At 41.2% G+C, this 13,993-nt stretch overlaps 1 protein-coding gene across 3 annotated transcripts in view; it reads left to right on the plus strand.

The window, feature by feature from the left end:
• DAB1 (DAB adaptor protein 1) overlaps positions 1 to 13,993 on the plus strand; it is a 1,137,940-nt gene that overhangs the window by 318,946 nt on the left and 805,001 nt on the right. For all 3 annotated transcript variants that reach the window (XM_078451862.2, XM_078451864.2, XM_078451865.2), the window contains one exon: positions 7,393 to 7,545. The gene's annotated coding sequence lies outside the window, so the exon portion shown is untranslated. The remainder of the gene's footprint in view (positions 1 to 7,392; positions 7,546 to 13,993) is intronic.

A 13,993-nucleotide genomic window follows, 5' to 3' on the forward strand; every position in this document is an offset into this window, starting at 1 on the left:
TGAATAGACAAGTGGTTAATTGTGCCAGAGGAAATCAGGAAAGACTTGACATAGGAGGTGATAATTGATGGCCTTTGCATGGCAGAGAAGGAGAAAGGAGCAGTTTAGATGGAAGGAACCGAACATGGAAAGGGATGGGGGTATGATTGAGGTTGGACAGTCAGAGGTGAAGAGCTAGGGCTGTGCACCTAGCAGCAGAAGTGACTGACTTTCCTCAATTTATCCACACACCTCCTCCACATTCACGCCCTACTTCCTGCGCCTCCCTTCCTCCAGGAGGGGTATTACCCTTGCAAAAGCTGGAGAGATGGTGTGTTTCCATCGATGCTGTCTCCTAGACTGCAGACCTGCTGTGGCTTCCGTCTCTAAAATCCTCAGGGCAGCACCACCCCTCTAGGTAATTACCACCTACCCCTCTGCCCTCCATCAAGGGACTGTCCCCCTCTTTCTTCTCTCCCTCTCTTCTTTCTTGTGTTCTGTTCTGTTTTTGCTCCTACACTTTTCAGCCTTCTTAGGAAAAGAAAGATCGCCCCTCTTAAAGACTATCAACCAATCAGAGTATTTCTTTAGTCCAGTCATTTTTCAACCCAGGCAAGCTGGAAAGCTTGTAAAAGTTTTGCAGTGTGCAGGCTCCACCCCCAGAGACTGTGATTCGCTGGGGCAGGTTGTGCCTGAACTTCAGTAAGTAGTAAAATTTTCCCCATGTGACTCTAATATGCAGTTTGAGAACCACTCCTTCATTCTATGTGCAGAGTGCATCATGTGATCAGTGGGCTAGTCTCTTGATGGCCACCAAGACTTTGCTATGGTCAGATTTAATGAGATATTCCCAGGCTTGTTACACTGTTGTCCTGTTCATAAAAATCATATTTTAGTCCTATAGACATCAAATTTTACAAATCAGAATCAAGTATAGAAAAGATTCTGTCACTTGAGAGCACCACATTTAGTAATTTTAACGGTTAAAGACCAACATGGAAATTAGCTTTCAGTCATGGAAATACATTGACTAACACACAACAGAAAACATAGTCTTATGGTACACTGGCTATTGATGCATATATACATTAGTGCATTGGATATACTGATACTGATATCTCATGTGCTTATAATAATAGCCCTCATTTATGGAGTGCCTACTTTATGATAGGCAGTAACTATACTGCAAGTTAGTTTCCCTCAAATCCTCAAGATAATGCTGCAGGTAGAAAACTCCAGGCTCAAAAAAGAAAGGGAATGTACCCAGGATAACACAGTTACAGGTGCTAGAGCTAGGATCCCTTGCTAGACCCTCTGAGCAAAAACTCCCATCTCTATACCACAAACTCCTTTATCATCAGTGACAATGTGCAGGGAGCATGTTGTGTGTGATGGGCGCCCAGGACCATGGTTATCCCCCTGTAGGAGAATCTGTCCCCAGAACACTTGTACACACCGAATAACACTTGCTGATTTGACAAGTGAAATATGATGGCGGCTTGTGTTAATTTGTTGTTTTTTCAGATGTTGGTTCCAATCAATTTCCTTATTTTGAATTATCAGACTTGAGTGCATTGTATTGGGAGCAATTCAAAAGACAAGGATGGGTTGGTTTGTCTCTTTGAACTTGTAAGCTGGGAATGGGGAAAAGAATCATAAGCTTTTGAGCTTTGCTTTTAGTATTTATGTACATATCAGTCATTAAGGTAGGGAAGCACAAACTCCCAGTCATCCTCACCAAAAGATTACAAAGCATGTTTTGTTTTTTGGTTTTTTGGTTTTTTTTTTTTTTCAGTTGGCCAAAAATTGTGTCTGCTGTTTTGCATCTGGGAGTAAAACTGAGCTCACTAGCAAAATGTCTGTTTTGATAAATCGAGAACAAAAAGACCAAAACTAATGGCTTCCACAATGGAAGGTGCCCTGGGAAATATAATACAGAATAGTGGAATCAGGGGCTTGTTTACTATGATTCTGTGTATCCATCTGATGGGGAGTATAAATAGTTTTCTTTACACAAAGGGACCCAGGGAATAGTGAATCAGAGAATAATTGACTTGTCTTGGTATGTTTGTGAATGTGCATTTTTATCTGATGGCAAATATGCTGTTGGCCTTTGAGTCAGTCACCCACCACAGAATTTCCTCAGCCTCATATGCATGGAGAATGAGTGCCCATTCCCCCCCTCCCCCCACCAAAGAAAACATTTCAAATTAGCATTAATCAGCCAATGTTGTATTTGGGGCCCTATATGAAAGCCACCTACTGCAGCTGAATGCCATTCAGCAGGCAAGAAGTGATTTGCAATATAATTTAAATTAAGAGTTGGTTTCCTTTCCCATTTAGAACACACCAGTATGGAAAACTGATTGTCAGTCATTCTGGTGATGTGCATCAACTTGGCTATTCACTCAGAAAATGAAGTTTCCTGAGACACCAGCACATTTAATTTATTTTTTTTCCTCTGTGAAGTTAACTTCAGCTTTTTAAATACAATGACTATCCAAACCACAGAAAAACGAACGCCATTAATTTTAATGCTCATAATGCAATGGAAGGAGATTATATTCAGTTGGGATTTTTTCCCCTTTAATAGAATGTTTACTTGCCCCTCTTCTTATGAGGTAATTATTATTTTCTTTCCATAATATTCTGTTTATATCTGAGCTGCCTAACAGCGTGTCTGTTAATGTCTTGGGTTTATGAATTGCTGGTAAATCTATCATTTTGCAATGTCTATCACTAAAATATCAATAGCCTGGCAGCACGGGGAGTGAATATGTGACTGATAGGAATGCAGTGAATCCCTTACAGAACCCTCTCATCTATTTTTATAAAACATTTAGTTTTAATAGGGTTTCTTTTCGATGCTTTGATTGGAAGATTGAATGACTTCTCAGTGAATTATACAGGAGTGAGTTAAGAGTTGTTAACGTTTCTTATTCAGGTATTTTTCATTCATCTTTTTGATCACTCAATGGACACTAAGAGAGCGCCCCATTTATGCAAATAGTGTGCTAAGTATGAGGGGTTAAAAATAATTAAGACAGAGTCCCCCTCTTTGTAGAGCTCTTAGTTCTGAGCAGGAATCACCTCACAGGGAGATGAGGGGTACAAGTGAATTGGGCATAAGGTAATAGAGGGTGTGAAAGAGAGAACTTTCCCTGGGAAGGGAGCCGCCAAGGAAGGCTTTGCGTAACAAGAGATGCCAGTGCTAGTTCCTACAGAACTAGGCATTGAGTTCTTCAAGTTGGCAGTGGAATAATGAGTGAGGATGGGAAAAGGCAGTATAGGCAGAGGGAATAGCGAATGCAAAGTGGAGAAGCAAGCCTTTTCTTGGAACCTACTATATGCTATTTAAAATGATAATAATAATAATAATATAAGCTGGCATATACATATCCACCATTTTCCACATATTGTTTCACATGCTTATATCTGCAAACTCAAACCTTCTAGTAACTCTTTGAAGTTGGTATTATCAGCATTTCCTTTTACAAATTAAAATTGGAGAGAATTGGGAACCATATCACACAGCAGATAGGATCAGGACCAGTAACCCAGGTGTTTTCACTCCGAAGCCTACAAGTTCAAATACTACGCTTGTGGCCTCTTTGCTCTTCAGTGAGTTCAGTCCAGCTGTGCACACAAGACGTTCTAATAATGACTGACATTCAGGACTCTAAGTGCAGATGATAATGGTAACTATCACAAGTGAAGAGACTTATGTGAGATATAAAGTATTATGAAATGCTTAAAACAGTGCATGGTGTATGATAAGGCATTTGTTAATTGTTAGTATTATGATGATTATGTCTTAAAAGAAGTAGAGCCCAATAATATTTAGGAAGTACTTAGGAATTTAGTAGTACTTAGGAATTCAAACCACTCAGGGGTAGTTTACTGCAGAAGGCATCATTCAAGAAACACTGTGGAGGGGCGCCTGGGTGGCTCATTAAGTTAAGAGTCTGGCTTCTGATTTTGGCTTAGGTCATGATCTCACAGTTTGCGAGTTCAAGCCCTGTATCAGGCTCTGTTCTGATCGTGCGAGCGTTCTTGGGGTTCTGTCTCCCTCTCTCTTTGTTCCTCCCCCACTTGCTCTCTGTCTCTCTCTCAAATAAAAATAAACTGAACAAAAAACAAAAAAACAATTTGTGGACTTGGTGGGATTTGATGTAGATCTGGCTGGCTTAATGGTAGAATTCCTATAGTTAGGACTTGGGGACAAAAAAATATTTCCGCAAGAGAGAATGAAAGGCAGAAATGCAAGAGAGAATGAAAGGCAGAAATGAAAGGCAGAAATGGAAAGGAGAATTCCATCATACTTGAAAAAGGTAAACTAATTTGATGAAAGCAGAAGGTCTGCAAAGAGAAGCAGGAAGATTTCACAGATAGATAGGAATTATTTACAGCTGATGATATTTATTGAGTGTTTAGGCATTGTTCTTTGCATTACTTAGTTATTGTAAAACATTTCCTGGGGTCATGTGCTCAGTTTTTGTTTTGTTTTGTTTTGCTTTTTCCATTTGAAGGAAATGAGATTAAGAAAATTACATAACTTGATTAAGGTCATCCAGCTAACCAAAGGTGTAACTTGGACTTGAACCCAGGTTTGTATTTCTTAAAGTACCATACTTATTAGACCACACTACCCTTTAAATTTTGTAGCTCTGACCTTTCTTTCTTTTTTAATTTAATTTAATTTTTTATATTTGTTGTTGTTGTTGTTTAGAGAGTGAGTCCAGGAGAGAGGCAGAGGGAGAGAGAGAGAGAGAGAGAGAGAGAGAATGAATCTCAAGCAAGCTCCACGTTCAGTGTGGAGCCCAAGATGGGGCTTGATCTCATGACTTTGGGATAATGACCTGAGCTGAAATCAAGAGTTGGATACTTAACTGACTGAGCCACCCAGATACCCCAATGTAGCTCTGACTTTTTTTTTCTTAAATATATTTATTATTTTTTTATTCTCAAATTAGTTATCATACAGTGTAGTCTTGGCTTCAGGAGTAGAATCCAGTGATTTATCACTTAGTTTTAACACTCTGTGCTCATCCCAACAAGTGCCCTCCTTAATGCCCATCACCCATTTTCCCCACCCCACTCCCCCATCCCCATCCACCCTCAGTGTGTTCTCTGTATTTTAGAGTCTCTTATGGTTTACTTCCCTCTCTGCTTATATCTTATTTTTCCTTCCCTTCCTGTATGATCATCTGTTAAGTTTCTCAAATTACACATATGAGTGAAATCACGTGATATCTGTCTTTCTCTGACTGGGCTTGTTTTGCTTAACATAATACCCTCCAGTTCCATCCATGTTGTTGCAAATGGCAAGATTTCATTCCTTTTCATTGCAGAGTAGCATGTCATTGTGTGTGTGTGTGTGTGTGTGTGTGTGTGTGTGTGTGTATATATATATACACATATTTATATATATATATATATATATATATATATATATATATACACATATATATACACACATCTTTTTAATCCATTCGTCAGTTGAGGGACATCTGGGCTCTTTCCATAATTTGGCTATTGTTGATAGCGCTGCTATAAACAACAGGATGCATGTGCCCCTTTGAATCAGCATTTTTTATCCTTTGGGTAAATTCCTAGTAGTGCAATGGCTGGGTTGTAGTGTAGTTCTATTTTTAATTTTTTGAGGACCCTCCACACTGTTTTCCAGAACGGCTGCCCCGGTTTGCATTCCCACCAACAGTGCAAGAGGGTTTCCGTTTCTCCACATCCTCACCAGCATCTGTTGTTTCCTGAGTTGCTAATTTTAGCCCTTCTGACAAGTGTGAGGTGGTATCTCATTGTGGTTTTGATTTGTATTTCCCTGATGATGTAGCTTTGATTAACACATCATGACTATTTACAGGATAATGTCTTTCTAGTGAAAGGGGTAGAAGTTCTGCATTTAGAGCACTATAGCCCTACACTTTCCCATTTATAGCCTGTGTCTACTTTCATTAAGATGGAAAGAACTGGTGTCTCTGATTCACCATGCACGTACACACACCCCCCTCAGATTTCCTTTTTGTGTGTACCTGTTATAACATGTACCATAGATAACATCCCACCTCTGGAATAAGAGCTAGTGGTTAAGAGTTTGGGCTTTGAAGACCACTAGGTGCCAGGACTAGAACCACAGCTCTGCCCTGCATAATTATGGTCATAAACAAGATTGTAGTTTCCTTCTGTGTCTAGTGACGATAATAATACTACCTATATCAGTGGGTTGCTGCTAGGAATAAAGGGATTAATACATATAAAGACTAAAAAATGTACTTAAAATGCTCTGATCATTAGTATTAGCATTATTGCCATTATTATTCCTTATATGTCATGTGTCTTTATTTTTTTATTTTATTTTTATTTATTTTTTTTAGAGAAAGAATGTGAGAGCATGAGCAGGCGAGAGGAAAGAAAGGAGAGAGAGAGAGAGAGAGAGAGAGAGAGAGAGAGAGAGAATCTCCAGCAGGCTACATGCTTAGTGGAGCTCGATCCTCACAGCCTGGGGATCATGACCTGAGCCAGAATCAAGAGTCAGATGCCCCATTGACAGAGCCACCCAGGCTCGCCTAACTCCTGTCTCTTTCTGTCTCTCTCTCTTCCTTTCTTTCTCCCTTCTTTTCTTTCTTTCTTTCTTTCTTTTCTTTCTTTCTTTCTTTCTTTCTTTCTTTCTTTCTTTCTTTCTTTCTTTCTTTCTATGTTTATTTATTTATTTTTGAGAGAGAGAGGCAGAGAGAAAGGGAAATGGAGAATCCCAAGCAGGCTCTGCACTGTCAGCACAGAGCCCAACGTGGGGCTCAATCTCACAAACGGTGAGATCATGACCTGGGCTGAAATCAAGAGTTGGACGCTTAACTGACTGAGCCACCCACGTGCCCCTCTCATGTCTCTCTAAATGAAGAACCAAGATAGGCTCTATTGGTGGAAGCGAGGGAGAGGTGGTTTTTGATATATTGCTAACGAGACTGTAAAATTGTACAGCCTTCATGGATGGTAATTTGACAGTATCTATCAAAATTTAAATTATGTTTTCTTTACTTGATAATTCCATTCTAGGTATTTGTCCTATAGGTAGATTTATACAGCTTGTCCTTTTTGAATTTTAACCTCTGTGTGTATAACCTAGCCCAAATTTTTAAAGCACAGATTGATGAATGTTTTATTCTTTGTACCCTCTAAATAGTCTAGTACAGCACTAGGAACAGAGATACTGAAAGTTCCTTTTGTCTGTGGCTCCATTCCTCAGGTGTCTGTGCCCCAGGCCCACTTCCATGTACTGGGTGGCTTCTCCCTGAGTCGCTCACTCCCAACTCCACTGCGGTGACTAACCTTGTACTTTATCCCCCTTTCTCCTTCATTGGTTTGCTTTCAAAATGACAGAGACTTCTTTCATTGCAGCTACGTCCTTGGCTTTTCTCGATGACGATTCCTGACTTGTGGCCCCGGAAATCTTGGCAAAACATCATCCAGTCTCTTCGGTCCAGACCTTGGGTCCTCCTTTTCCCCAGCGTCACCCCCACTCAGCTGACCAAACCACTTTCCAGGACACGTGTGAGTAAAATGCTGGATTCTTTAATGGAAATAGTTCACATCATCACCTCCTCATGCCACATCTTCTGCCTTTGAGCATGTGTCTGTCTCTCTTAAATGCTGTTCCAATCCTCTCCCTTTTTGGAACTAACTGCCTGCCTATAGTTAATGCCATTACATTCATTTTTTGCTTAATCACGGACTTGTTCGAGGAGCTAGTTGCCGGTAGAATCAGAACCGAAAGGCACATGCCTTTGTTCTCCTCCTGTGTGGTTCCATTCAGGGTTACTTGTCTCTAACTTAGACTGGAGACTAAATGGATTAGAATAAAACCAATTTAAGGGAAAAAAGAAATGTTCACAGACACAGAAATAGAGATTCCTGCTATCTTGGCTGCCTAAGATCTGCAGACCTCACCAAGGAATTTAAAAAGTAATGTTTCTTATCATAAGTGACAGAAATACGCTGCTTTCTGCATCAATAGATATGAAGATTAAAGGGTCTGACCGTATTAAACAATTTTGCACAGCACCAGGCACTCTGGGCTCTGTTCTCTCTGCCTTATTACTCTTCATCTTGTGGCTATTTCAGGCCCAATTTAAGAATACAATGCAGCCTGGCTTTGCAAATTGACATCCTTTAATTTAAACTGTCTTGTGGGAGAATTAAGAAATTATGGAACAATTATTCGCCCTAGTTGAAAGCTGGATGGCATCCTGAGATCCTCGCACATTAGCCATTTGAATTGATTAAATCACATAATTGAATTACACTTTTGCCCCCATAATATCTTGTGGCAAATATGTTGGTGTTTCATGTTGGGAAAATGCTTCCATAAAAATAGAGTAGGGGTTGGGGTTGGACACTGACCTGGGTGTCAAAGCAAACCTCTGAGCAGAGTGGGTGGGCACTTCGAGATTTTGTGTGGGAGTCTGATTAGCAGAGCAAGCTGTTCCTTACGGAGTTTAAATGGAAGGCCACAGATCACAACTGTATGCTTGATATGGGGGGAGTATGCATGCCTGGTCTCCCTTGGCATTATCCTTCAACGTTCAGCTTAAGAGTCTATTACCAATCATTCTCAGTGCTTTTTTAAACATTCCCCCATGAACCGAAATGCTGGGTTTAGTGTACCTTCCTTTGTCCTGCACGTTTTCCCATATAGGCTTCAATCATGGCAGGCCCCCCGCCCCCAGAAATGAGACCTACTTTAACAAAGCGCCTTAAAATGATGCCAGGTTTTCTTTGCCAGGCAATGTGGCTGAGCCAACCTACCTAGCATGGAAATAGCACTCAATAAGTGTTTGTGGAATGAGGCGATATTTGGAAGTCTCAGTGGTTTCGTCCCTAAACTCAGTTTTCTTCTGTAGAACAAGAATAAGAAGGAAATGAAGTCTGCTAATAATTGTTAAAGCAGTGTCCTTAAGTAGGGCTTTTTACACCACTTATGTGTATAAGTGTGAATAAGACCATTTCGCCAAGAATTTGTTAAACACCAACTAGGCATTTCTTAGATGCCTATTATATCCAAAAGCTAGGGTGGGTGCTGAGGGGAAAGTTCACACACACACACACACACACACACACACACACACACACACGTATTTGCTGTTTTTTAGAGAAGCTCAAAATCCAGTTGGGGATTGGGGAGGTCATTGCAGGAAATGACCCCAGTGCCTGAAAGAGCAAGCGGGAGGCTGCTGAATAGTGCAAGACTCATGAAGAGGTGACGGTACATTCCACTTGATTGCTTTCTGAAGTTTGTGTTGCCCTTGGTCTGCCCTGCCCCTCACCCCCTCCCACATCATCCAGTGTGGAACCCAGCAGAGAAGAAAACTCTGATACTAATGTCCTGTGGTCAGGCTGGATGTGTGCCTTTCATGTGAAAACTCGTCTAAGGAGAGAGATTTTAAAGCACTCTTCTCCGTGCCTGGCCCCCAGCCCCAGCTTTCAGCTTCCCCCCGACACTGTGCAGCCTTCTGGGTCTTCATATCCTTTGTCTCTCCTGCATGGCATGAGAATCTCTCTCTCGTTTTAAAAGCTCTTTACCTTTTCTTTACCTTTATCAAAGAACACTCTTGGAGCTTTAAAACCCAACTGTAGCTCTCCTCCTGAATACTTCTGTGTGGAAGGGATTAATCAAGTCTGTCAAACATTGAGCTGTAAAACCTTTAATATTTCTAAAAGGTTTAAAGCCGGCATATTTATCACATGCATCATTGAGAATAATCTTTCTTTTTATTAAAAAAAAATTAAACTCTCACTGTAAAATATTGTGGTGATGAGCACAGTGGGCGAAAGGCTCACACAGGGGCCCAGTGGTAATACTGGAATGGAGATTCTGGTAAGATCTTCCTGTGACATCACTCCCCTAGAGGACACACATCATCTCCCACACATCCTATTTGTATGAATGTGTTATATTGTAAAATTCTAGAATCTTGGTGTCCAAAGGGAAAGAAAAGTAGGAAAAAGGGAATAATTTTTCTTGAGTGGCTCCTCTGTGTCAGGTATTGTGTCTGCATGCTTTAAAGGGGTTGCCACATTTTAATTTTCACAGCTCATTTTTATAGAAGGGACTATTGCAGCTGATTTATAGATAGGGAAGCTCAAATTCAAAAAGTGAAGCAAATTTCTCAAGCTCACTTGAAAACTCATTTGCAAATCTGGGACTTGACCGTAAGCCTGTCTAATTCTTTCATTTCATTTCTGGGGTAAATGCCTGGCAAGTGCTTAATACAGGGTAGGTAACCAACAAAGGGTTGCCCAAGTTGTCATTATCGTTAGTATTAAGGTTCAGGGGGATTTTTAAAGAAAGCCCTTTATTTCCCTACAGTTAGAGAGGCAGTGAAGATTGTTGGGCGTGGTTCGGAGAACCTGAGATGTAAGTTTTAAGATGTTTAATCCAGCAGTGGTAACGCTTCCCTTAGGATAGGGAGGGGTTCACTCAGCTTTTTATTAATGGAACTGTTACAAACATTGTATTTCATTACTTACTTATAATATGCTTTCACAGGCACAGCCTAATTTAGTTAACTCTTCAGCCTTGTGAAGTAATATCAGCACTCCTGCCATTTTACAGATGTGGGAACTGAGGTCCAAAGACACTGCTAAATCATCCTTCCCAGGTCATTCAGCTAGAAGCAAGTGAGTCATGTTCAAACTCTTCTTCTGGTGCCAAAGCCACAATCCTCCCACGATACTATAATATGTTTAGACCATTTGGTTATTCCTAAGAATTTAGACAAAACTCGTTCTGAAGCTTGAAAAGACCGTGGAGGCTTTCCAGATTTAACAACCGAGGCCCAGACCCAGCAAGTAGGGCCATAGAAGCCCCATGCTATGTGTGTGGTAACGCAGAGGGAAGAGGGATTCAGTCATCTGGGGAAGGGGAAGTAAGACCCCAGGGGAGGCTGCCATGAGGTGGCGACTCTTGATGATGTCCTGAAAGGAGGAGAAGGAGGCTCACAGAAGAAAATTCCACAAGGGATGCCAACAGAGAGGAAGGGAAAGACTGTGTAGGGAAATGACAACATGGTGGTCCCATGGGCGGAAGCCCTTCATGAAGCTCGAGTTTGTTGTTTCAATATAATTAGTTGTGTAATTGCATCCTCTGACTGCCCCCAGAGCACTGCACACACATGTAATTAAGCCCCGCCAGCCAGGCGGTGTCTTCTCCATGCCTCCACTCCATGCTCCAGCTTTGTCTCCGAGCAAGCAACCCAAAGGAAGGGCCCTGAGGTTGGGGAGATTTGCAGTCGCTTCCCACCTCTCCTATGAACACACCTGTGTTTACCACACTCCCTCATACTGTGAGAGAAAAAAGTATAAAAGATTTAGGAGGAGGGACAGTTTTCTGCTCCCAAGTTACTATGAAGGCAACAGGCTCATTTCTGGAACTCTTTTGGGTGGGCGAGATGTCTCCCTGGTTTACATTTAGCAAACTGTAATTAGCGTCAGCGGAGGGGAAACAACCATGCCGGAAGCACCACTTTCCTCTGCACAACAGCCTCTGTTCTGAAGGGGGGTCCTCAGCGCTGGGCTTCTCTCATGGGGAGACAGTGTGCAGCTGCCCTGTGCAGCTGAAATGCCCTTGTTCTAGAGGTGAAGCCCTGACATGCAGCACAGGGTAGAGGCCAGTGGTTGATCTACCTCAGAGGGCAATGTGGACCTCGCTTGAGGTTCAGCCAGTTGGAATCACGGAGCTCTTGTCTAGTTTCATCCACTCCATAAACACGCATGAATCCACACCCAGGTAAGCTGCACTCTGTGCTGAACGCTAGATTGGATGCCGGGGACTGCAGATGACTTACGCCTTTGTGCATAGTCATGCTGGTCAAAAGCAGATTGATGGTGGGATACACCAAGAACCAGCTGAGGCTTTTGGTTTAGGAACCTTTGAGTAAATCAGACACTCTGTATTAGTTAGGGTAAGTAATGCTAGCTGCCTTAACCAGCAACCCTTCCCAACCTAAGATTCAATACAGTGTGTATTGTACTTAACACAGTCATTCAGGGACACAAATGATTTTCTGTCTTGTCTATGCCACCGTCATCTTCAACATATGGCCTCTAAGGTCTTTTCAGGAGAGGACAAGAGAGAGGAAGATCATGCATGGGAAATTTTGAGGGGTTATTTTTTGGAAGTGGCCTATATCCCTTCCACCCACGTTCTGCTGGCCAGAATATATCATATGCTGCCCCAATGTAATAGTAAAAGGATTGAGGAATGTCGCTTAGCTCTTAGCCCAGGATGAAAATGAAACCACTTAGATCAGCACATAGTCCTGTCTTGACATGTTCCTCCTCAGTTCCTATTCAAATAAATGCGAGATCATCTAAAAGACTTCTCTTCACTAACACTTGAAAAGACCGCTCTTCACTAGCACTTTGAGGGGAACTTTTCCAGGAAAGGTGATCTTCCAGTGTGGGGTGCAACTCTGCTGGTGAGAATTTAATTACTTTAAATGACCTGGAAGAGCCCGAAATAATCGCATAACTTTTGAAACCCGGAATTCCTCTTCTAGTACTCTATCCTAAAAATAGAGATTACAAAGATTTGTCAACAGATACGTTTGCTTTCACATTACTTGTGATTTTGGAAAAGGGTAAATCTAAATTTCCAAAAAGGAAGAAAATGTTTCCCTGAAGTTTTTCACATTCAACGAATGTGATCATTAAGTAAAATCTATTTCTAGTCTAAAGAATTTTAATGTTTTTAATGGCATATGGACATGAAGGTAGGCTTCAGAATTTTAGGTACGATATGATTCCAATTTTGTTGCAAACATGTCATAAACTCCTAAAAAAGGCAAAACTCAATGCATTAAAATAGTGAATTTCTCTGTATAATGGGATGAGAGATGTTATTTCTCTCCTTATATTTTGTTCTTCTTAGATATTATGAATATGCATAACATTCATAATGGCCTTTTGTAAATATAAAAATTATTTTTGTGGGGCTCCTGGTTGGCTCAGTCGGTTAATAATGCATCCAACTCTTGGTTTCAGCTCCGGTCATTATCTCACAGTTTGTGAGTTCAAGCCCCACATTGGGCTCCACACTGATATTGTCAGCCCCGCTTGGGATTCTCTCTCCCACTCTCTCTGCCCCTCTCCACCCCTGTCAAAATGGATGGGTGGATGGATGGATGGATAAATAAATAAGCAAGCAAACAAACAAATTATTTTTTTAAAGTGTACTACAAAGAATAGCTTTAGGCCAGGACTGGCTCAGGTTGGGTAGAATTATCCCAAGTATTTCAGAAGGGAACAGCCAAAGAGTATGTGCAAGCCATGTCCTAGAATCGTGTCAAGTACAGAGGGGAAACAGTGGGCTAGAGACCAGAGGATATCCCAAAGGAGGTTTACATACACAAACTAAGGGGGCAACAACATTTTCTTCAACTGGGCTAGAGCACACAAGTCTCAACTGTAACTGGCTTTCAAAACTGGAAAATTTAACTGATTTTAAAAGTTCAATAATATGGCAATGAGTTTATGTCCTGGCCCTACTGCCTAATAGATGTGTGGCTTTAGGCGTGTGTCTATCACTCTGAAACTTGCTTTAAAAATGGAAACAGTAGGGGCGCCTAGGTGGCTCAGTCAGTTAAGCATCCAGCTTCGGCTCAGGTCATGATCTCATAGTTTGTGGGTTCAAGCCCTGCATCAGGCTCTGTGCTGACAGCTCAGAGCCTGCAGCCTGATTCAGATTCTGTGTCTTTCTCTCTTTCTCTCTGCCACTACCCTACTTGTACTCTCCCTCTCTCTGAAAAATAAATAGATAAACATTAAAAAATGGCAGTAATGCCATGTTATTTCTAGTGTTGCTGTGACATTAAATATCATATTTTCAAATATTTGCCGTATTTGAAATATTTGACCAGGGGTCAAAATACAAAGGGCTTCTCTAGTTGTACACATAAGAACACATTCCTCTAATAAGCAGAAAATAAGGTAAGGATGGAAT

Source organism: Panthera onca, chromosome C1 (assembly GCF_046562875.1).
Source record: "Panthera onca isolate mPanOnc1 chromosome C1, mPanOnc1 haplotype 2, whole genome shotgun sequence".
Classification (NCBI taxonomy): Eukaryota; Metazoa; Chordata; class Mammalia; order Carnivora; family Felidae; genus Panthera; species Panthera onca.